Raw genomic sequence first — 20,841 nt, forward strand, 5'->3', positions numbered from 1 at the left:
GCACTCAGCTATGCTATGTACGGAGATCCAACTGTCCTACATGTCACAGCAGAGCAACACCTGAGTATGGGTTCCTTTGGCCCAAGAACCATTTGCTGGGGTGTCTCAGCCCAGCTCAGTCAGCACCAGGCTGATGAGATGTAGAAATGCATCTGGCATTGGCCTGGACAGGAAGAGCCTGTGTCCCATGCTGGCCACCAAAAGGGGATCCACTGAATGGTAACAGCCTCCAGAAGTGGGCAGGCCGCCTTGATGTTTTTCCCTCTCCATAAAACAAGAAATGGAGAGTGCAGGAGGCCAAAGCTGATTTCAGTGCTAGTTGTCTGCCAGCTGGAAGCCATGACCATTTAGCTGTAGATTCCATACAAAATGACATTCTTGATGGCAAAGGAAACATGTTTGTCTCTGAGATAATGAACACTCCAGGAAAGAGTCTTGCTGCTCTGACCGGCACATGTCCTCAGGAGGGCCATCCAATCACAGAATGCTACCCGTGTGCTCAAACACAGCAGCATGGAATAATGCAATGATCAGTATTGTCCCAGAGAGTCAGCAAAGAGTCCAGAACAGACAGAAAAGATGTACAGTTCTGGGAACTCTGCTAAGGAAATACTGGGGACAAGAGTGGCAGAAAGTTACTCAGGTCTCCTGGACAAGGATCAGGCCCCAGACAACTCCTGATATTCCCAGAAGACCCACAGAGTGTACAGAAAGACCATGAGCCAAATGAGCCCAACACAATTTTTCTCTGAGCACAGTTTGAGTAGCAACAGGGTCCAACCCTCCCAGCAGATGCAGACCTGTGTGCAACAGTGAGTGACCATCATGGAGAGATGGGAAAAGGAACAGAAAATGATGTATCATGATCCCTCACATGGCAGTCCTCGGGCATGTGGGCAAGGAGCATGAGAGTGACGCCCATTTCCTGACAACTTGGACAAAACCAAACCCACAGGAATGACACAGCAGAACATATATTTCTACAGAGGATGCTGCCAAGTAAAGGTGTGAGCATTCCAAATGCACCCAGCATTGTATTTCCCCAGAAAACCCTTGAATCTCTCATTCCAACACTTGTAGAAATGACCCTTCATGTAGGAAAGCACAGAGAATTAACTGGGAAATGAAAAGGCAGCAGTACAGGAAATCAGAACACAGCCCCTACCATTAACTGGATGGTGCACATTTGACATGAGCTGGTCAGAAAATTATGGCTTCCACCAAGGTGCCTCTGGGCCTGAGGCAAGGCAGGACTGCTATAAAAGGCAGCCCAAGTCTCTGCTCTCTCATCCACTTCTCTCACCTCCTTCTCCTCCTCAGGAATCAGGTGAGTGGGAAGCCTCTCCGCCTCCTGCTCCTGCTGCTGCTTCAAGAGCAGCTCTTGCCTGAGACCAGTGGGTTTCAGCTGATAGGGGCTGGCGCAGGGCTGGGAGCTGCTTGTGCTGGGAGAGGGCAGGGGAGAGAAGGTGCTGTGCAGACAGAGAGAGGCTGGGACTTGGCTGAGCTGTCTCCTGGGCTTTGAGCTGGGCATTGCAATGGGGGCCAGGAGGTGCCTTGGCTGCAGGGTGTTTGGGTGCAGTGCTGCTTCTCACGTGTCCTCACTTTGTGCTTCTCCCTTCCCTCTGTGCCAGGTGCACCTGTGACCCCCAGCCATGTCCTGCTGCAGGCCCTGTGACCCTTGCTGCCAGCCCTGTGGCCCCTGCCCACTGGCCAGCAGCTGCAATGAGTGCTGTGTCAGGCAGTGCCAGAGCTCCCACGTTGTCATTGAGCCGCCTGCTGTGCTGGTGACCCTGCCCGGCCCCATCCTCAGCTCCTCCCCACAGAACACCGCCGTGGGATCCTCCACCTCTGCTGCTGTTGGCAACATCCTCAGCTGTGGCGGAGTGCCCATCAGCTCTGGGGGCTTTGACATCTCCTGCATCACCAACTGCTATGGTGGCAGCAGGTGCCGTCCCTGCTAAAGCTGCTGGCAATGTCTTCCGGCAAGAACGCCCAAGACTTCAAAGCATGGTTTTGGGCAGAAAATAGAGCTTCAGAAAATTGTATTTAGAGGGTTCGACTACCGCTTGCTTGTTATATTCTCCTCTGCATTTCTCTCCAAGGCAGTCTAGTCTGGACCTGCCGTCCTTCTTTCCTGTGGAGAGCAGTGGAAAGAACACCATATGGGAGCTCCATCTTAGTGGTTGCTCCTGGTGCTCTCTGTGAACCATTTCCTTTTCTTCTTTCAACTTATTAAAACTTTGTTGCATTCAAGCCTTGGCGTCGGAGTTGTCTATTGTTCTGGGGCAATTCCTCCAGTTTGCCCCAAAAAATGGAGGCAGGAAGCAGTGTTTGTTGCTCGCTGCAGCGGATTTTTGTTGGTGTCCTTTTCCCTTGGAATTGATAAAGAACATCTCTGTTTACGTGGCAGCCAAAGGCCATCATGGAGACTTTGGCTCCATAGGAGAGGGGATGGGAAACAATAACAATAGGGGAAAGCCCACAACTCATCTCTTCATATCCTTCCTTTATTGCCTGGCCTAGTGACTGTGGAAGGACACCTGGGGACAAGGAGATGAGATCCAAACCTCACACAGTCCCTCAGCACTCGGCAGGGCCCAGCAGCCGCCCAGACACGCTGGGCTGAGGGGAGCGCACCTCTGGTCACAGCCAGCAGGGGCGCTGCTGGCTCCCGGCCGGGCAGGGCGCGTGCCGTGATTCCCCCATGGCAGCAGAGGGCGCTGTGGCGAGAGCTTAGGGGTCATTCAGTAATGGGGGCTTGACCAAGATGGGAAGTAATGGAAGAAAGGTTTGACTTTACAAAGCCCAAGGTACAGCTGATCCTGGTGCCCCAGCAGTTCCCCCGGGAGCAGCAAGCTGGAATGGCATGAATGAGTAAAAATACCAGAGTAGTGGATGAGATGTATCAGAAGCTCTGAGGCTGTAGATGGAACTGCAGGATATCTCAACAGGCAGGGGCTGTGGTGCTGCAGTGCAGCAAAACCCAGAGCAGTGCGAAAGAAGCAGCACGGTTCCAGCATTGGCAGCCCGGCTCCAGGCAGAGCAATGAAAGGTGGGGGGATTCCAAGCGCATGAACATATGGAGAAAAGTCCCTTGTTTAGAGAGGTGTAGTATCAAGAAGGTCCCAATGCCCCGGCTGCTCTTACGAGCTGATCTCCACTCACAGGAGAAGAAAGGCAGCTGGAAACAACACCCTGTAGTGGTGATGAAGTCTCCCCAGAGGGTTAAAGTCTTCCTCCCCTCTAAAAGCTGAAACAGAAAGAGAGCCAGGGGCTGTAACCAACCCCATTTTCCCAGTCCAAATGTCTTGGTATCTCTGGCCTCCAGGAGAAACTCTTGTATAGGAGAAGTGCAGCCAGATGCCCTCCTCCCCTGAGCTTGGCCACTTCTTTTTCTTAAGCACCCAATCATTATTGTTTCCTAGCAAATTATGGGACAAAATTCGCGCAGGAAAAGATCAAATAAAAAGATTCTAACCCTCAACAGCCACAAAAGGGAAGGGAACAGCACTCAGCTATGCTATGTACGGAGATCCAACTGTCCTACATGTCACAGCAGAGCAACACCTGAGTATGGGTTCCTTTGGCCCAAGAACAATTTGCTGGGGTGTCCAACCCGGCTCAGTCAGCACCAGGCTGATGAGATGTAGAAATGCATCTGGCATTGGCCTGGACAGGAAGAGCCTGTGTCCCATGCTGGCCACCAAAAGGGGATCCACTGAATGGTAACAGCCTCCAGAAGTGGGCAGGCCGCCTTGATGTTTCTCCCTCTCCATAAAACAATAAATGGAGAGTGCAGGAGGCCAAAGCTGATTTCAGGGCTAGTTGTCTGCCAGCTGGAAGCCATGACCATTTAGCTGTAGATTCCATACAAAATGCCATTCTTGATGGCAAAGGAAACATGTTTGTCTCTGAGATCATGAACACTCCAGGGAAGAGTCCTGCTGCTCTGACCGGCACATGTCCTCAGGAGGGCCATCCAATCACAGAATGCTACCCGTGTGCTCAAACACAGCAGCATGGAATAATGCAATGATCAGTATTGTCCCAGAGAGTCAGCAAAGAGTCAGAACAGACAGAAAAGATGTACAGTTCTGGGAACTCTGCTAAGGAAATACTGGGGACAAGAGTGGCAGAAAGTTACTCAGGTCTCCTGGACAAGAATCAGGCCCCAGACAACTCCTGATATTCCCGGAAAACCCACAGAGTGCAGAGAAGGACCATGAGCCAAATGAGGCCAACACAATTTTTCTCTGAGCACTGTTTGAGCAGCAACAGGGTCCAACCCTCCCAGCAGATGCAGACCTGTGTGCAACAGTGAGTGACCATCATGGAGAGATGGGAAAAGGAACAGAAAATGATGTATCATGATCCCTCACATGGCAGTCCTTGGGCGTGTGGGCAAGGAGCACGAGACGGACGCCCATTTCCTGACAACTTGCACATAAACAAACCCACAGGAATGACACAGGCGAACATATATTTCCGCAGAGGATGCTGCCAAGTCATGGTGTGAGCATTCCAAATGCACCAAGCATTGTATTTCCACAGGAATTCTTTGAATCTCTCATTCCAACACTTGTAGAAATGATCCTTCATGCGGGAAAGCACAGAGAATTAACTGGGAAATGAAAAGGCAGCAGTACAAGAAACCACGACTGAATCCCTACCATTAATTGTGATTGGTGCACATTTGACATGGGCTGGTCAGAAAATTATGACTTCCACGAAGGAGCCTGTTGGCCTGAGGCAGGGCAGGACTGCTATAAAAGGCAGCCCAAGACTCTGCTCTCTCATCCATTTCTCTCACCTCCTCCTCTTCAGGAATCAGGTGAGTCGGAAGCCTCTTCTCCTCCTGCTGCTTCAAGAGCAGCTCTTGCCTGAAACCAGTGGGTGTCAGCTGATAGGGGCTGCCGCGAGGCTGGGAGCTGCTTGTGCTGGGAGAGGGCAGGGGAGAGAAGGTCTTGTGCAGACAGAGAGAGGCTGGGACTTGGCTGAGGTGGCTCCTGGGCTTTGTGCTGGGCATTGCAATGGGGGCCAGGAGGTGCATTGGCTGCAGGGTGTTTGGGTGCAGTGCTGCTTCTCATGTGTCCTCACTTTGTGCTTCTCCCTTCCTCTGTGCCAGGTGCACCTGTGACCCTGAGCCATGTCCTGCTGCAAGCCCTGTGACCCTTGCTGCCAGCCCTGTGGCCCCTGCCCGCTGGCCAGCAGCTGCAATGAGTGCTGTGTCAGGCAGTGCCAGAGCTCCCACGTTGTCATTGAGCCGCCTGCTGTGCTGGTGACCCTGCCTGGCCCCATCCTCAGCTCCTTCCCACAGAACACCGCCGTGGGATCCTCCACCTCTGCTGCTGTTGGCAACATCCTCAGCTGTGGCGGAGTGCCCATCAGCTCTGGGGGCTTTGACATCTCCTGCATCACCAACTGCTATGGTGGCAGCAGGTGCCGTCCCTGCTAAAGCTGCTGGCAATGTCTTCCGGCAAGAACACCCAGGACTTCAAAGCATGGTTTTGGGCAGGAAATAGAGCTTCAGAAAATTGCATTTAGAACTTTGGACCATCCCTTCCTTGGTTTATTCTCTTCTTCTTTTCTCCCCCATGCAGTCTAGTGTGGACTTGCCATCCTTCCTACCTCTGCAGATCAGTGCAAAGAACACCACATGGGAGCTCCATCTTAGTGGTTGCTCCTGGTGCTCTCTGTGAGCCATTTCCTTTTCTTCTCTAAACTTATTAAAATTATCTTGCATTCAAGCCTTGGTTTCTGAGTTGTCTGTTTTTCTGGGGCAAGTGTTCCAGTTTGCTCAGGAAACAGATGGCGGATGCAATGTTTGGGGCTCTCTGCTGTGGATTTTATTTTTTGCCCTTTTCGCTTGGAACTGATAAATAACATTCCTATCTACTCGGCAGCCAAATGGCCATCATGGGGACTTTGGCTCCAATGGAGGGGATAGGGAGAAACAAGACGATTCGGGACAGCCCACAACTCATCTCTTTCTATCCTTCCTTCATTGCCTGGCCTAGTGACTGTGGCCAGCACTCCTGGGAACAAGGAGATGAGATCCAAACCTCACACAGTCCCTCAGCGCTCGGCAGGGCCCAGCTGCTGCCCAGACACGCAGGGCTGAGGGGAGCGCACCTCCGGTCACAGCCAGCAGGGGCGCTGCTGGCTCCCGGCCGGGCAGGGCACACGTGCGATGATTCTCCCGTGGCAGCAGAGGGCGCTGTGGCGCGAGCTCCCAGGCCATGTGGTAATGGCGGCTTGACCAAGACAGGAAGAGATGGGAAAAAGGCTTTGATTGACATATCCTGAGGGGTAGCGGTGATCCTCGTACCCAAGCTGGACTCTCAGGAGCATCAAGCTGGAATGGCAGGAATGAGTGAAAATCCCAGGGTGGTGGATAAGATGTAGTAGAAGGTCTGCAACTGTAGATGGAGCTGTGTCATGTCTCAACAGGCAGGGGGCTACAGTGCAGCAAAACTCAGAGCAGTGCCAAAAAAGCAGCAGGCGCCCAACAGTGGGAGCCCAGCTCCAAGCAGTGCAAGGAAAGGCGGGCTGGGGATTCCAAGCACCTGAACATACGGTGAAAAGTCCCTCTTTTACTGAGGTAGAGTGTTTTAACAAGGTCCCAGTGCAACAACGGCTCCTACGAGCAGAGCTCCACTCACAGTAGATGAAAGGCAGCAGGACATGGAATCCTGCAGTCATGATAAATTCTCCCCCAGCGCTCCAGTCTCTCTCCCCTCTGAAAGCAGAAAGAAAAAGAGAGCCAGGGTCTCCGCCCAACCCAATTTTCCCACTCCTAATGTCTCAGTATCTCTGCCTCCAGGAGAGACCCTCAGATAAGAGATGTGCAGCCAGATGCCCTTCTCCCCTGAGCTTGGCCACTTCTTGTTTCATTCTCAAGTACCCTGTCGTTAATGTTCCCTAAGAAATTATGCGAAAAATTCCTTGAGGAAAAAGAAGCAAATGAAAAAATTCTGACCCTCAACAGTCTCTAAAGAGGAGGGAACAGCACTCAGCTATGCTATGCTGGTCAATCCAACTGTCCTACATGTCACAGCAGAGCAACACCTGAGTATGGGTTCCTTTGGTCGAAGAAATATTTGCTGGGGGTCTCAGCCCTGCTCAGTCAGCACCAGGCTGATGAGATGTAGAAATGCATCTGGCATTGGCCTGGAGAGGAGAAGCCTGTCTCCCACCCTTGCCACCAGCAACGTTCCACAAGAAGGGGATCCACTGAATGGTAACAACCTGCAGAAGTGGGCAGACTGCTTTGGTGTTTCTCCCTCTCCATAAATTAAGAAATGTAGAGTACAGAAGGCAGAAGCTGATTTCAGGGCTAGTTCTATGCAAGCTTGAAGGTTGACCATTTAGCTGTAGATTCCATACAAATTACCATTCCTGATGGCAAAGGAAGCATGTTTGTCTCTGAGATCATGAACACTCCAGGGAAGAGTCTTGCTGCTCTGACCTGCACATGGCCTCAGGAGGGTCAACCAAGCACAGAAAGCTACATGTGTGCTCAAACACTCCAGCATGGAATAATGCCACGATCAGTATGGTCCCAGAGAGTCAGCAAAGAGTCAGAACAGACAGAAAAGATTTGCAGTTCTGGGAACTCTACTGACGAGGTACTGGGGATGAGAGAGGCAGAAAATTACTCAGCTATCCTTGACAAGGGTCAGGCCCCAGACAACTCCTGGTATTCCCAGAGGACCCAGAGAGAATGCACAGAAAGACCATGAGCCAAATGAGCCCAACACAATTTTTCTCTGAGCACTGTTTGAGCAGCAACAGGGTCCAACCCTCCCAGCAGATGCAGACCTGTGTGCAACAGTGAGTGACCATCATGGAGAGATGGGAAAAGGAACAGAAAATGATGTATCATGATCCCTCACATGGCAGTCCTTGGGCGTGTGGGCAAGGAGCACGAGACTGACGCCCATTTCCTGACAACTTGGACAAAACCAAACCCACAGGAATGACACAGCAGAACATATATTTCTACAGAGGTTGCTGCCAAGTAATGGTGTGAGCATTCCAAATGCACCCAGCATTGTATTTCCCCAGTAAACCCTTGAATCTCTCATTCCAACACTTGTAGAAATGACCCTTCATGTAGGAAGGCACAGAGAATTAACTGGGAAATGAAAAGGTAGCAGTACAGGAAATCAGGATACAGCCACTACCATTAACTGGGATGGTGCACATTTGACATGAGCTGGTCAGAAAATTATGGTTTCCACTAAGGTGCCTGTGGGCCTGAGGCAGGGCAGGACTGCTATAAAAGGCAGCCCAAGTCTCTGCTCTCTCATCCACTTCTCTCACATCCTTCTCCTCCTCAGGAATCAGGTGAGTGGGAGGCCTCTTCTCCTCCTGCTGCTGCTTCAAGAGCAGCTCTTGCCTGGCTGGAGGTCTCAGCTGAGAGGGGCTACAAGAGCCCAGGGCTGGGAGCTGCTTGTGCTGGGAGAGGGCAGGGGAGAGAAGGTCTTGTGCAGACAGAGAGAGGCTGGGACTTGGCTGAGATGGCTCCTGGGCTTTGTGCTGGGCATTGCAATGGGGGCCAGGAGGTGCCTTGGCTGCAGGGTGTTTGGGGTGCAGTGCTGCTTCTCATGTGTCCTCACTTTGTGCTTCTCCCTTCCCTCTGTGCCAGGTGCACCTGTGACCTTGAGCCATGTCCTGCTGCAAGCCTTGTGACCCTTGCTGCCAGCCCTGTGGCCCCTGCCCGCTGGCCAGCAGCTGCAATGAGTGCTGTGTCAGGCAGTGCCAGAGCTCCCACGTTGTCATTGAGCCGCCTGCTGTGCTGGTGACCCTGCCCGGCCCCATCCTCAGCTCCTCCCCACAGAACACCGCTGTGGGATCCTCCACCTCTGCTGCTGTTGGCAACATCCTCAGCTGTGGCGGAGTGCCCATCAGCTCTGGGGGCTTTGACATCTCCTGCATCACCAACTGCTATGGTGGCAGCAGGTGCCGTCCCTGCTAAAGCTGCTGGCAATGTCTTCCGGCAAGAACGTCCAAGACTTCAAAGCATGGTTTTGGGCGGGAAATAGAGCTTCAGAAAATTGCATTTAGAACTTTGGACCATCCCTTCCCTGTTCTACTCTCTTCTCCTTTTCTCTCCATGGCAGTCTAGTGTGGACCTGCCATCCTTCCTACCTCTGCAGATCAGTGCAAAGAACACCACATGGGAGCTCCATCTTACTGGCTGCTCCTGGTGCTCTCTGTGAGCCATTTCCTTTTCTTCTCTAAACTTATTAAAATTATCTTGCATTCAAGCCTTGGTCTCTGAGTTGTCTGTTTTTCTGGGGCAAGTGTTCCAGTTTGCTCAGGAAAAAGATGGCGGACGCAATGCTTGGGGCTCTCTGCAATGGATTTTTTTTGGTGCCATTTTCCCTTGGAGCTGATGAAGAACATTCCTATCTACTCAGCAGCCAAATGGCCATCATAAGAGACTTTGGCTCCAATGGGGGGGATATGGGGGAAAACTGGAATTAGGGACAGCCCACAACTCATCTCTTCCTATCTTTCCTTCATTGCTGGGCCTATTGATTGTGGCCAGCACACCTGGGAACAAGGAGATGAGATCCAAACCTCACACAGTCCCTCAGCGCTCGGCAGGGCCCAGCTGCTGCCCAGACACGCAGGGCTGAGGGGAGCGCACCTCCGGTCACAGCCAGCAGGGGCGCTGCTGGCTCCCGGCCGGGCAGGGCACACGTGCGATGATTCTCCCGTGGCAGCAGAGGGCGCTGTGGCGTGAGCTCCCAGGCAATGCCGTAATGGCGGCTTGACCAAGACAGGAAGAGATGGAAAAAAGGCTTTGATTTACAAATCCTGAGGTGATCCTGGTGCCCCAGCTGGACTCTCAGGAGCATCAAGCTGGAATGGCAGGAATGAGTGAAAATCCCAGGGTGGTGGATAAGATGTAGTAGAAGGTCTGCAGCTGTAGATGGAGCTGTGTCATGTCTCAACAGGCAGGGGGCTACAGTGCAGCAAAACTCAGAGCAGTGCCAAAAAAGCAGCAGGCGCCCAACAGTGGGAGCCCAGCTCCAAGCAGTGCAAGGAAAGGCGGGCTGGGGATTCCAAGCACCTGAACATATGGTGAAAAGTCCCTCTTTTACTGAGGTAGAGTGTTTTAACAAGGTCCCAGTGCAACAACGGCTCCTACGAGCAGAGCTCCACTCACAATAGAAGAAAGGCAGCAGGACATGGAACCCTGCAGTGGTGACAAATTCTCCCCACAGCGCTACAGTCTCTCTCCCCTCTGAAAGCGGAGAGAAAAAGAGAGCCAGGGTCTCCGCCCAACCCCATTTTCCCACTCCTAATGTCTCAGTATCTCTGCCTCCAGGAGAGACCCTCAGATAAGAGATGTGCAGCCAGATGCCCTTCTCCCCTGAGCTTGGCCACTTCTTGTTTCATTCTCAAGTACCCTGTCGTTAATGTTCCCTAAGAAATTATGCGAAAAATTCCTTGAGGAAAAAGAATCAAATGAAAAAATTCTGACCCTCAACAGTCTCTAAAGAGGAGGGAACAGCACTCAGCTATGCTATGCTGGTCAATCCAACTGTCCTACATGTCACAGCAGAGCAACACCGCAATATGGGTTCCTTTGGTTGAAGAAATATTTGCTGGGGGTCTCAGGCCTGCTCAGTCAGCACCAGGCTGATGAGATGTAGAAATGCATCTGGCATTGGCCTGGAGAGGAGAAGCCTGTCTCCCACCCTTGCCACCAGCAACGTTCCACAAGAAGGGGATCCACTGAATGGTAACAACCTGCAGAAGTGGGCAGACTGCTTTGGTGTTTCTCCCTCTCCATAAAAAAAGAAATGGAGAGTGCAGGAGGCAGAAGCTGATTTCAGGGCTAGTTCTATGCAAGCTTGAAGGTTGACCATTTAGCTGTAGATTCCATACAAATTACCATTCCTGATGGCAAAGGAAGCATGTTTGTCTCTGAGATCATGAACACTCCAGGGAAGAGTCTTGCTGCTCTGACCTGCACATGGCCTCAGGAGGGTCAACCAAGCACAGAAAGCTACATGTGTGCTCAAACACTCCAGCATGGAATAATGCCACGATCAGTATGGTCCCAGAGAGTCAGCAAAGAGTCAGAACAGACAGAAAAGATTTGCAGTTCTGGGAACTCTACTGACGAGGTACTGGGGATGAGAGAGGCAGAAAATTCCTCAGCTATCCTTGACAAGGGTCAGGCCCCAGACAACTCCTGGTATTCCCAGAGGACCCAGAGAGAATGCACAGAAAGACCATGAGCCAAATGAGCCCAACACAATTTTTCTCTGAGCACTGTTTGAGCAGCAACAGAGTCCAACCCACCCAGCAGATGCAGACCTGTGTGCAACAGTGAGTGACCATCATGGAGAGATGGGAAAAGCAACAGAAAATGATGTATCATGATCCCTCACATGGCAGTCCTTGGGCATGTGGGCAAGGAGCACGAGACTGACGCCCATTTCCTGAAAACTTGGACAAAACCAAACCCACAGGAATGACACAGCAGAACATATATTTCTACAGAGGTTGCTGCCAAGTAATGGTGTGAGCATTCCAAATGCACCCAGCATTGTATTTCCCCAGTAAACCCTTGAATCTCTCATTCCAACACTTGTAGAAATGACCCTTCATGTAGGAAGGCACAGAGAATTAACTGGGAAATGAATAGGCAGAAGTGCAGGAAATCAGGACACAGCCCCTACCATTAACTGGACGGTGCACATTTGACATGAGCTGGTCAGAAAATTGTGGCTTCCACTAAGGTGCCTGTGGGCCTGAGGCAGGGCAGGACTGCTATAAAAGGCAGCCCAAGTCTCTGCTCTCTCATCCACTTCTCTCACCTCCTTCTCCTCCTCAGGAATCAGGTGAGTGGGAAGCCTCTTCTCCTTCTCCTCCTGCTGCTTCAAGACCAGCTCTTGCCTGAGACCAGTGGGTTTCAGCTGATAGGGGCTGGCGCAGGGCTGGGAGCTGCTTTTGCTGGGAGAGGAAAGGGCAGAGAAGGTCTTGTGCAGACACAGAGAGGCTGGGACTTGACTGAGCTGTCTCCTGGGCTTTGAGCTGGGCATTGCAATGTGAGCCAGGAGGTGCCTTGGCTGCAGGGTGTTTGGGTGCAGTGCTGCTTCTCACGTGTCCTCACTTTGTGCTTCTCCCTTCCTTCCATCCTAGGTGCACCTGTGACCGTGAGCCATGTCCTGCTGCAGGCCCTGTGACCCTTGCTGCCAGCCCTGTGGCCCCTGCCCGCTGGCCAGCAGCTGCAATGAGTGCTGTGTCAGGCAGTGCCAGAGCTCCCACGTTGTCATTGAGCCGCCTGCTGTGCTGGTGACCCTGCCTGGCCCCATCCTCAGCTCCTCCCCACAGAACACCGCCGTGGGATCCTCCACCTCTGCTGCTGTTGGCAACATCCTCAGCTGTGGCGGAGTGCCCATCAGCTCTGGGGGCTTTGACATCTCCTGCATCACCAACTGCTATGGTGGCAGCAGGTGCCGTCCCTGCTAAAGCTGCTGGCAATGTCTTCCGGCAAGAACGTCCAAGACTTCAAAGCATGGTTTTGGGCGGGAAATAGAGCTTCAGAAAATTGCATTTAGAACTTTGGACCATCCCTTCCCTGTTCTACTCTCTTCTCCTTTTCTCTCCAAGGTAGTCTGGTGTGGACTTGCCGTCCTTCCTACCTCTGCAGATCAGTGCAAAGAACACCACATGGGAGCTCCATCTTACTGGCTGCTCCTGGTGCTCTCTGTGAGCCATTTCCTTTTCTTCTCTAAACTTATTAAAATTAACTTGCATTCAAGCCTTGGTCTCTGAGTTGTCTGTTGTTCTGGGGCAAGTGTTCCAGTTTGCTCAGGAAAAAGATGGCGGACGCAATGTTTCAGGCTTGCTGGAGCTGATTTTATTTTGTGCCCTTTTCCCTTGGAGCTGATGAAGACCATTCCTACCTACTCGGCAGCCAAATGGCCATCATGGAGATTTTGTCGCGAATGAAGGGGATAGGGCGAAAAACAAGAATTAGGGACAGCCCACAACTCATCTCTTCCTATCTTTCCTTCATTGTCTGGCCTAGGGCCTGTGGCCAGCACACCTGGGAACAAGGAGATGAGATCCAAACCTCACACAGTCCCTCAGCACTCGGCAGGGCCCAGCTGCTGCCCAGACACTCAGCGCTGAGGGGAGCGCACCTCTGGTCACAGCCAGCAGGGGCGCTGCTGGCTCCTGGCCAGGCAGGGCACGCGTGATGATTCCCCCATGGCAGCAGAGGGCGCTTTGGCGAGAGCTCAATTGTCATGCAGGGATTATGGCAGTTTGGCCAAGACGCAAAGGGTTGGAAGAACAGCTTTGCTTTAGAAAACCTGAGGGGCTGCTGATCCTGGAGTCCCAGCTGGACTCTCAGGAGCATCAAGCTGGAATGGCAGGAACCCGCTAAAATCCTGGGATTGTGGACGAGATCTATCAGAAGCTCAGCAGTTTAACTAGAACTGCGGCATATCTCTGCAGGCAGGAGATGTGGGACTGCAGTGCGGCAAAACCCAGAGCAGTGCCGAAGAAGGAGCAGGGGCCAAGCAGTGGCAGCCCAGATCCAAGCAGTGCAAGAAAAGGCGAGGTGCAGATTCCGAGAACTGGGACATATGTTGAAAAGTCCCACTTTTACTGCGGTAGAGTTTTAACAAGGTCCCAGAGCAATGGCTGCTATTACAAGCAGAGCTCCACTCACAGTGGCAAAAAGGCAGCAGGAGATGGAACCCCACAGTATAGTGACAAATTCTCCCCACAGTGCTACAGTATGTCTTCCCTCCAGAAGCTGAGAGAGAAAGAGAGCCAGAGGCTGCACCCAACCTCATTTTCCCAGTCTAAATATCTCGACATCTCTGGCCTCCAGGACAAACCCACAGATAAGAGAAGCGCAGCCAGATGCCCTCCTCCCCTGAACTTGGCCACTTCTTTTTTCATTTTCAAGTCCACAGTCATTATTGTTTCCTAGCAAATTATGGGACAAAATTCCTTGAGTAAAAAGAATCAAATGAAAAGATTCTCACCCTCAACAGCCTCTAATGGGAAGGCAGCACCACTCAGCTATGCTACGTGAGTCAATCACAGGGTGCTATATCTCACAGTAGAGCAAAACCTAAATATGAGTACATTTGGCCCAAGAACCATTTGCAGGGGGTCTCAGCCTTGCTCAGTCAGCACCAGGCTGATGAGATGTAGAAATGCATCTGCCATTGGCCTGGAGAGGAGAAGCCTGTCTCCCACCCTTGCCACCAGCAGCACTCCACCAAAAGGGGATCCACTGAATGGTAACAACCTGCAGAAGTGGGCAGGCTGCTTTGGTGTTTCTCCCTCTCCATAAAAAAAGAAATGGAGAGTGCAGGAGGCAGAAGCTGATTTCAGTGCTAGTTGTCTGCCAGCTGGAAGCCATGACCATTTAGCTGTAGATTCCATACAAATTACCATTCCTGATGGCAAAGGAAGCACGTTTGTCTCTGAGATCATGAACACTCCAGGAAAGAGTCCTGCTGCTCTGACCTGCACATGGCCTCAGGAGGGTCACCCAAGCACAGAAAGCTACATGGGTGCTCAAACACTCCAGCATGGAATAATGCCACGATCAGTATGGTCCCAGAGAGTGAGCAAAGAGTCCAGAACAGACAGAAAAGATGTGCAGTTCTGGGAACTCTGCTGACGAGATACTGGGGATGAGAGAGGCAGAAAATTCCTCAGCTATCCTTGTCAAGGATCAGGCCCCAGACAACTCCAGGTATTTCCACTGGACCCACAGAGAGGGCACAGAAAGACCATGAGCCAAATGAGCCCAACACAATTTTTCTCTGTGCACTGTTAGAGCAGCAACAGAGTTCAACCCTCCCAGCAGATGCAGACCTGCGTGCAACAGTGAGTGACCATCATGGAGAGATGGGAAAAGCAACAGAAAATGATGTATCATGATCCCGCACATGGCAGACCTTGGGCATGTGGGCAAGGAGCACGAGACTGACGCCCATTTCCTGACAATTTGGACAAAACCAAACCCACAGGAATGACACAGCAGAACATATATTTCCACAGATGATGCTGCCAAGCGATGATGTGAGCATTCCAAATGCAACCAGCATTGTATTTCCCCAGGAAACCCTTGAATCTCTCATCCCAGCAATTGTAGAAATGACACTTCATGTAGGATATCACAGAGAATTAACTGGGAAATGAATAGGCAGAAGTGCAGGAAATCAGGACACAGCACCCACCATTAACTGGACGGTGTACATTTGACACGAGCTGGTCAGAAAATTGTGGCTTCCACTAAGGTGCCTGTGGGCCTTAGGCTGGGCAGGACTGCTATAAAAGGCAGCCCAAGTCTCTGCTCTCTCATCCACTTCTCTCACATCCTTCTCCTCCTCAGGAATCAGGTGAGTGGGAAGCCTCTTCTCCTCCTGCTGCTGCTTCAAGAGCAGCTCTTGCCTGGCTGGAGGTCTCAGCTGAGAGGGGCTACAAGAGCCCAGGGCTGGGAGCTGCTTGTGCTGGGAGAGGTCAGGGCAGAGAAGGTCTTGTGCAGACAGAGAGAGGCTGGGACTTGGCTGAGGTGGCTCCTGGGCTTTGAGCTGGGCACTGCAATATGGGCCAGGAGGTGCCTTGGCTGAAGGGTGTTTGGGTGCAGTGCTGCTTCTCACGTGTCCTCACTGTGTGCTTCTCCCTTCCCTCTGTGCCAGGTGCACCTGTGACCCCGAGCCATGTCCTGCTGCAAGCCCTGTGACCCTTGCTGCCAGCCCTGTGGCCCCTGCCCGCTGGCCAGCAGCTGCAATGAGTGCTGTGTCAGGCAGTGCCAGAGCTCCCATGTTGTCATTGAGCCGCCTGCTGTGCTGGTGACCCTGCCTGGGCCCATCCTCAGCTCCTCCCCACAGAACACCGCCGTGGGATCCTCCACCTCTGCTGCTGTTGGCAACATCCTCAGCTGTGGCGGAGTGCCCATCAGCTCTGGGGGCTTTGACATCTCCTGCATCACCAACTGCTATGGTGGCAGCAGGTGCCGTCCCTGCTAAAGCTGCTGGCAATGTCTTCTGGCAAGAACGTCCAAAACTTTAATGCATGGTTTTGGGCAAGAAATAGAACTTCAGGAAATTGTATTTAGCGCGTTGGGCCATCCCTTCCTTGTTCTATTCTCTTCTGCATTTCTCTCCAAGGCAGTCTAGTCTGGACTTGCCGTCCTTCACTCCTTTGTAGATCAGTGCAAAGAACACCACATGGGAGCTCCATCTTAGTGGCTGCTCCTGCTGCTCTTTGTGAGATAGGTCCTTTTCTTCTCTAAACTTATTAAAACTTTGTTGCACTCAAACCTTGTTCTCTGAGTTGTCTATTTTTGTGGGACAATTCCTCCAGTTTGCCCCAAAAAAGTGGGGATAAATCAGTGTTTGTGGCTCGCTGCAGCGGATTTTTTTTTTGGTGTCCTTTTCCCTTGGAATTGATAAAGAACATCCCTGGCTACTCAGCATCCAAAGCCATCATGGAGACTTCGGCTTCAAAGGAGAGGGGATGGGAAACAACAACAATTGGGGACTGCCCACAACTCATCTCTTCCCATCCTTCCTTCATTCCCTGGCCTAGGGCCTGTGGCCAGCACTCCTGGGAACAAGGAGATGAGATCCAAACCTCACACAGTCCCTCAGCACTCGGCAGGGCCCAGCTGCTGCCCAGACACTCAGGGCTGAGGGGAGCGCACCTCCGGTCACAGCCAGCAGGGGCGCTGCTGGCTTCTGGCCGGGCAGGGCACGCGTGATGATTCCCCCATGGCAGCAGAGGGCGCTGTGGCGTGAGCTCAGGGTTCATGCAGTAATGGCGGCTTGGCTGAGATGGAAAGGGATGGAAGAAAGGCTTGGCTTTACAAAGCCCAAGGGGCAGCTGATACAGCTGCCCCAGCTGGAATCACAGGAGCAGTAAGCTGGAACAGCATGAATGCGTAAAAATCCTGAGGTGGCGGACGAGATCTATCAGAAGCTTTGCAGCTGTAGCTGGAAACATGGGATGTCTCAGCAGGCAGGGGGCTACAGTGCAGCAAAACTCAGAGCAGTGCCGAAAAAGCCGCAGGGGCCAAGCAGTGTCACCCGGTGTCCAAGCAGAGGAAGGAAAGGAGAGGTGGGGATCCAAGCACCATAACATATGGTGACAAGTCCCTCTTTTAGAGACGTAGAGTGTTAACAAAGTCCCAGTGCAACCCCTGCTCTTACAAGCAGAGCACCACCCATGGGACAACAACAGCAGCAAGAGATGGATCTATGCAGTGGTGATCAATTCTCCCCCCAGCGCTCCAGTCTCTCTCCCCTCTGAAAGCTCAGAGAGAAAGAGAGCCAGGGGCTGCACCCAACACCATTTTCCCAGTCCTAATGTCTCAGCATCTCTGGCCTCCAGGAGAAACTCTCAGATAAGAGAAGTGCAGCTAGATGCCCTCCTCCTCTGAACTTGGCCACTTCTTTTTTCATTGTAAAATACCCAGTCATTATTGTTTCCTAGCAAATTATGAGACAAAATTCCTTGAGGAAAATGAATCAAACAAGAAGATTCTGACCCTCAACAACCTCTAAAGGGGAGGGAGCAGCAGTCAGCTATGGTATGAGGGTAAATCACACTGTCCTACATCTCACAGTAGAGCAACACCTGAATATGGGCACCTGAATATGGGTTCCTTTGGTCCAAGAATCATTTGCTCGGGGATCTCAGCCCTGCTCAGTCAGCACCAGGCTGATGAGATGTAGAAATGCATCTGGCATTGGCCTGGACAGGAAGAGCTTATGTTCAACCCTGGCCACCAGCAACATTCCACCAAAAGGGGATCCACTGAATGATAACAACCTGCAGAAGTGGGCAGGCTGCCTTGGTGTTTTTCCCTCACCATAAAACAAGAAATGGAGAGTGCAGGAGGCAGAAGCTGATTTCAGTGCTAGTTCTCTGCCAGCTCTAAAACGTGACCATTCAGCTCTAGCTTCCATACAAAGTGTCATTCCTGATGGAAAAGGAAACATGTTTCTCTCTTTCTCTCTGAGATCATGAACACTCCAGGGAAGAGTCCTGCTGCTCTGACCTGCACGTCCTCAGGAGGGTCACCCAAGCACAGAATGAGGCACGTGTGCTCAAACACATCTCAAATATACCTGCATTGAATAATGCAAAGATCTGTATGCACACACAGAGTCAGCAAAGAGTCAGAACAAACAGAAAAGATGTGCAGTTCTGGGAACTCTGCTGAGGAAATACTGGGGACGAGAGAGGCAGAAAATTACTCAGGTCTCCTGGACAAGGATCAGGCCCCAGACAACTCCTGGTATTCCCAGAGGACCCACAGAGAAAATGCACAGAAAGACCATGAGCCAAATGAGACCCACACAATTTTTCTCTGAGCACTGTTTGAGCAGCAACAGGGTCCAACCCTCCCAGCAGATGCAGAACTGTGTGCAACAGTGAGTGACCATCATGGAGAGATGGGAAAAGCAACAGAAAATGATGTATCATGATCCCTCACATGGCAGTCCTTGGGCGTGTGGGCAAGGAGCACGAGACGGACGCCCATTTCCTGACAACTTGGACAAAAACAAACCCACAGGAATGACACAGGTGAACATATTTGTCCCGAGACGATGATGCCATGTGATGGTCTGAGCATTCTGAATGCACCTGGCATTGTATTTCCCCAGGAAACGCTTGAATCTCTCATTCCAACACTTAGAGAAATGACCCTTCATGTAGGAAAGCACAGAGAATTAGCCGGGAAATGAAAAGGCAAAAGTGCAGGAAACCAGAACACAGCCCCTACCATTAACTGGGATGGTGCACATTTGACATGAGCTGGTCAGAAAATTATGGCTTCCACTAAGGTGCCTCAGGGCCTGAGGCAGGGCAGGACTCCTATAAAAGGCAGCCCAAGTCTCTGCTCTCTCATCCACTTCTCTCACCTCCTTCTCCTCCTCAGGAATCAGGTGAGTGGGAAGCCTTTTTTCCTCCTCCTGCTGCTGCTTCAAGAGCAGCTCTTGCCTGGCTGGAGGTCTCAGCTGAGAGGGGCTACAAGAGCCCAGGGCTGGGAGCTGCTTGTGCTGGGAGAGGTCAGGGGAGAGAAGGTCTTGTGCAGACAGAGAGAGGCTGGGACTTGGCTGAGGTGGCTGCTGGGCTTTGAGCTGGGCACTGCAATGGGGGCCAGGAGGTGCCTTGGCTGCAGGGTGTTTGGGTGCAGTCTTGCTTCTCACATATCCTCACTTTGTGTCTCTCCCTTCCCTCTGTGCCAGGTGCACCTGTGACCGTGAGCCATGTCCTGCTGCAAGCCCTGTGACCCTTGCTGCCAGCCCTGTGGCCCCTGCCCGCTGGCCAGCAGCTGCAATGAGTGCTGTGTCAGGCAGTGCCAGAGCTCCCACGTTGTCATTGAGCCGCCTGCTGTGCTGGTGACCCTGCCCGGCCCCATCCTCAGCTCCTTCCCACAGAACACCGCCGTGGGATCCTCCACCTCTGCTGCTGTTGGCAACATCCTCAGCTGTGGCGGAGTGCCCATCAGCTCTGGGGGCTTTGACATCTCCTGCATCACCAACTGCTATGGTGGCAGCAGGTGCCGTCCCTGCTAAAGCTGCTGGCAATGTCTTCCAGCAAGAACGTCCAAGACTTCAAAGCACGGTTTTGGGCTGAAGATAGAGCTTTGGAATAATTTCTTTATAGCTTCATGGCATTGTGGCATTGTTCCCTTCTTTTACTTTTCTCTTTCTTTCCTTTGCTCCCCATATCTTTCCAAGCCAGCCTTGTGGAGATGTGTTGTCCTCCCTCCCTGATTAGGATAGGGTCCTGGACACTCTGCAGAAGCTCCACTGCTCCTTAGTGGCTGCTCCTGGTTCTCTCTGTGAGCCACCCCCTTTTCCTTTTTCGACTCAATAAAGTTGTTTTGCATCCGAGCCTCGTCCTCCAAGTTCTCTTTCTTTCCACTGAAATCTTCCAGTCTGCTCAGGATAAAAGGTGGACAAGCAGAAGGTGGGAGTTCCTTCAGTTGATTTTACTTTTTGCCCCTTTTTCTTGGTCCTGAGGAAAACGTACCTGGGTACTGTACAGTCAACGGCATCAGGAACAGCGAGGCTCCAAAGGGTAGCAGCAGTGGGTTGATGTGTGAATTGATACATGCAAGTCACCAAACCACAGCTGAAATGCAAAGAGTAGATTTTTTTCATTACATCATTAACTCAAGGCTCCCAAGGCACTGCCAGGCTGCAGAAACACATAATAGAGGAACAGTGGCACCAATAGGGTCAGTCCAATCCTGGCGGGTCACTGCCTGTCCCAGTATCGCAAGGGGCCTCTTGCACAAGCAGTTTATCACAATTCTGTGCATTTATGACCTTTGAGGTTTTTGATCTCTCCCTCTCCCAGCAGGAGGCTCAAGACAACCTGTGAGAGATGCCTCTTAATGTTCTGATAGCTTTTATATTATCTCTCAAAAGAGAGACAGGATAATCCGCAGTAAATACATGAAGTTTCCCACCCCGATATTCTCAGCCTCCCCACCTACAAGGTCACTTTTTGCAAATCTATCACCCTGCTCTCCAAGTCTTTCAGTTTTAACCTTTTCTTCCCAAGAGCTGGGAAACAGCAATGTGTGGAAACAGCCCACAACCTCATCCCTACCTTCTCCTCCCCTCCATTACCCAGTCTAGGGCCCACGGCCTGCACACAGCAGCACAGGCAGATGAGGATCACACCTCAATCTCATAGGGGCCCTCAGCTCATGCAGTGCCCAACTCTGTCCTAAGATGCAGTGCTGAGATATTTCAGAAGTTAGAATTGGAATCAGCCATACTCAGGATATGCTGTGGTAAATGACTTTAGGTTGAG

General features: G+C 51.8%; 6 pseudogenes; all 6 read left to right on the forward strand.

Annotated features, from left to right (window-relative positions):
* Positions 1-1,191: 1,191 nt before the first annotated feature.
* LOC115914084 lies at positions 1,192-1,961 on the forward strand (annotated as a pseudogene).
* A 2,737-nt stretch (positions 1,962-4,698) lies between these two features.
* Positions 4,699-5,455, forward strand: LOC115914076 (annotated as a pseudogene).
* A 2,758-nt stretch (positions 5,456-8,213) lies between these two features.
* On the forward strand, positions 8,214-8,980 carry LOC115914089 (annotated as a pseudogene).
* Positions 8,981-11,731: 2,751 nt separating this feature from the next.
* On the forward strand, positions 11,732-12,498 carry LOC115914088 (annotated as a pseudogene).
* A 2,450-nt stretch (positions 12,499-14,948) lies between these two features.
* LOC115913788 lies at positions 14,949-16,031 on the forward strand (annotated as a pseudogene).
* A 2,789-nt stretch (positions 16,032-18,820) lies between these two features.
* Positions 18,821-19,589, forward strand: LOC115914073 (annotated as a pseudogene).
* Positions 19,590-20,841: the final 1,252 nt, after the last annotated feature.

The sequence above is a fragment of the Camarhynchus parvulus genome, chromosome 27 (genome assembly GCF_901933205.1).
Source record: "Camarhynchus parvulus chromosome 27, STF_HiC, whole genome shotgun sequence".
Taxonomy (NCBI): domain Eukaryota; kingdom Metazoa; phylum Chordata; class Aves; order Passeriformes; family Thraupidae; genus Camarhynchus; species Camarhynchus parvulus.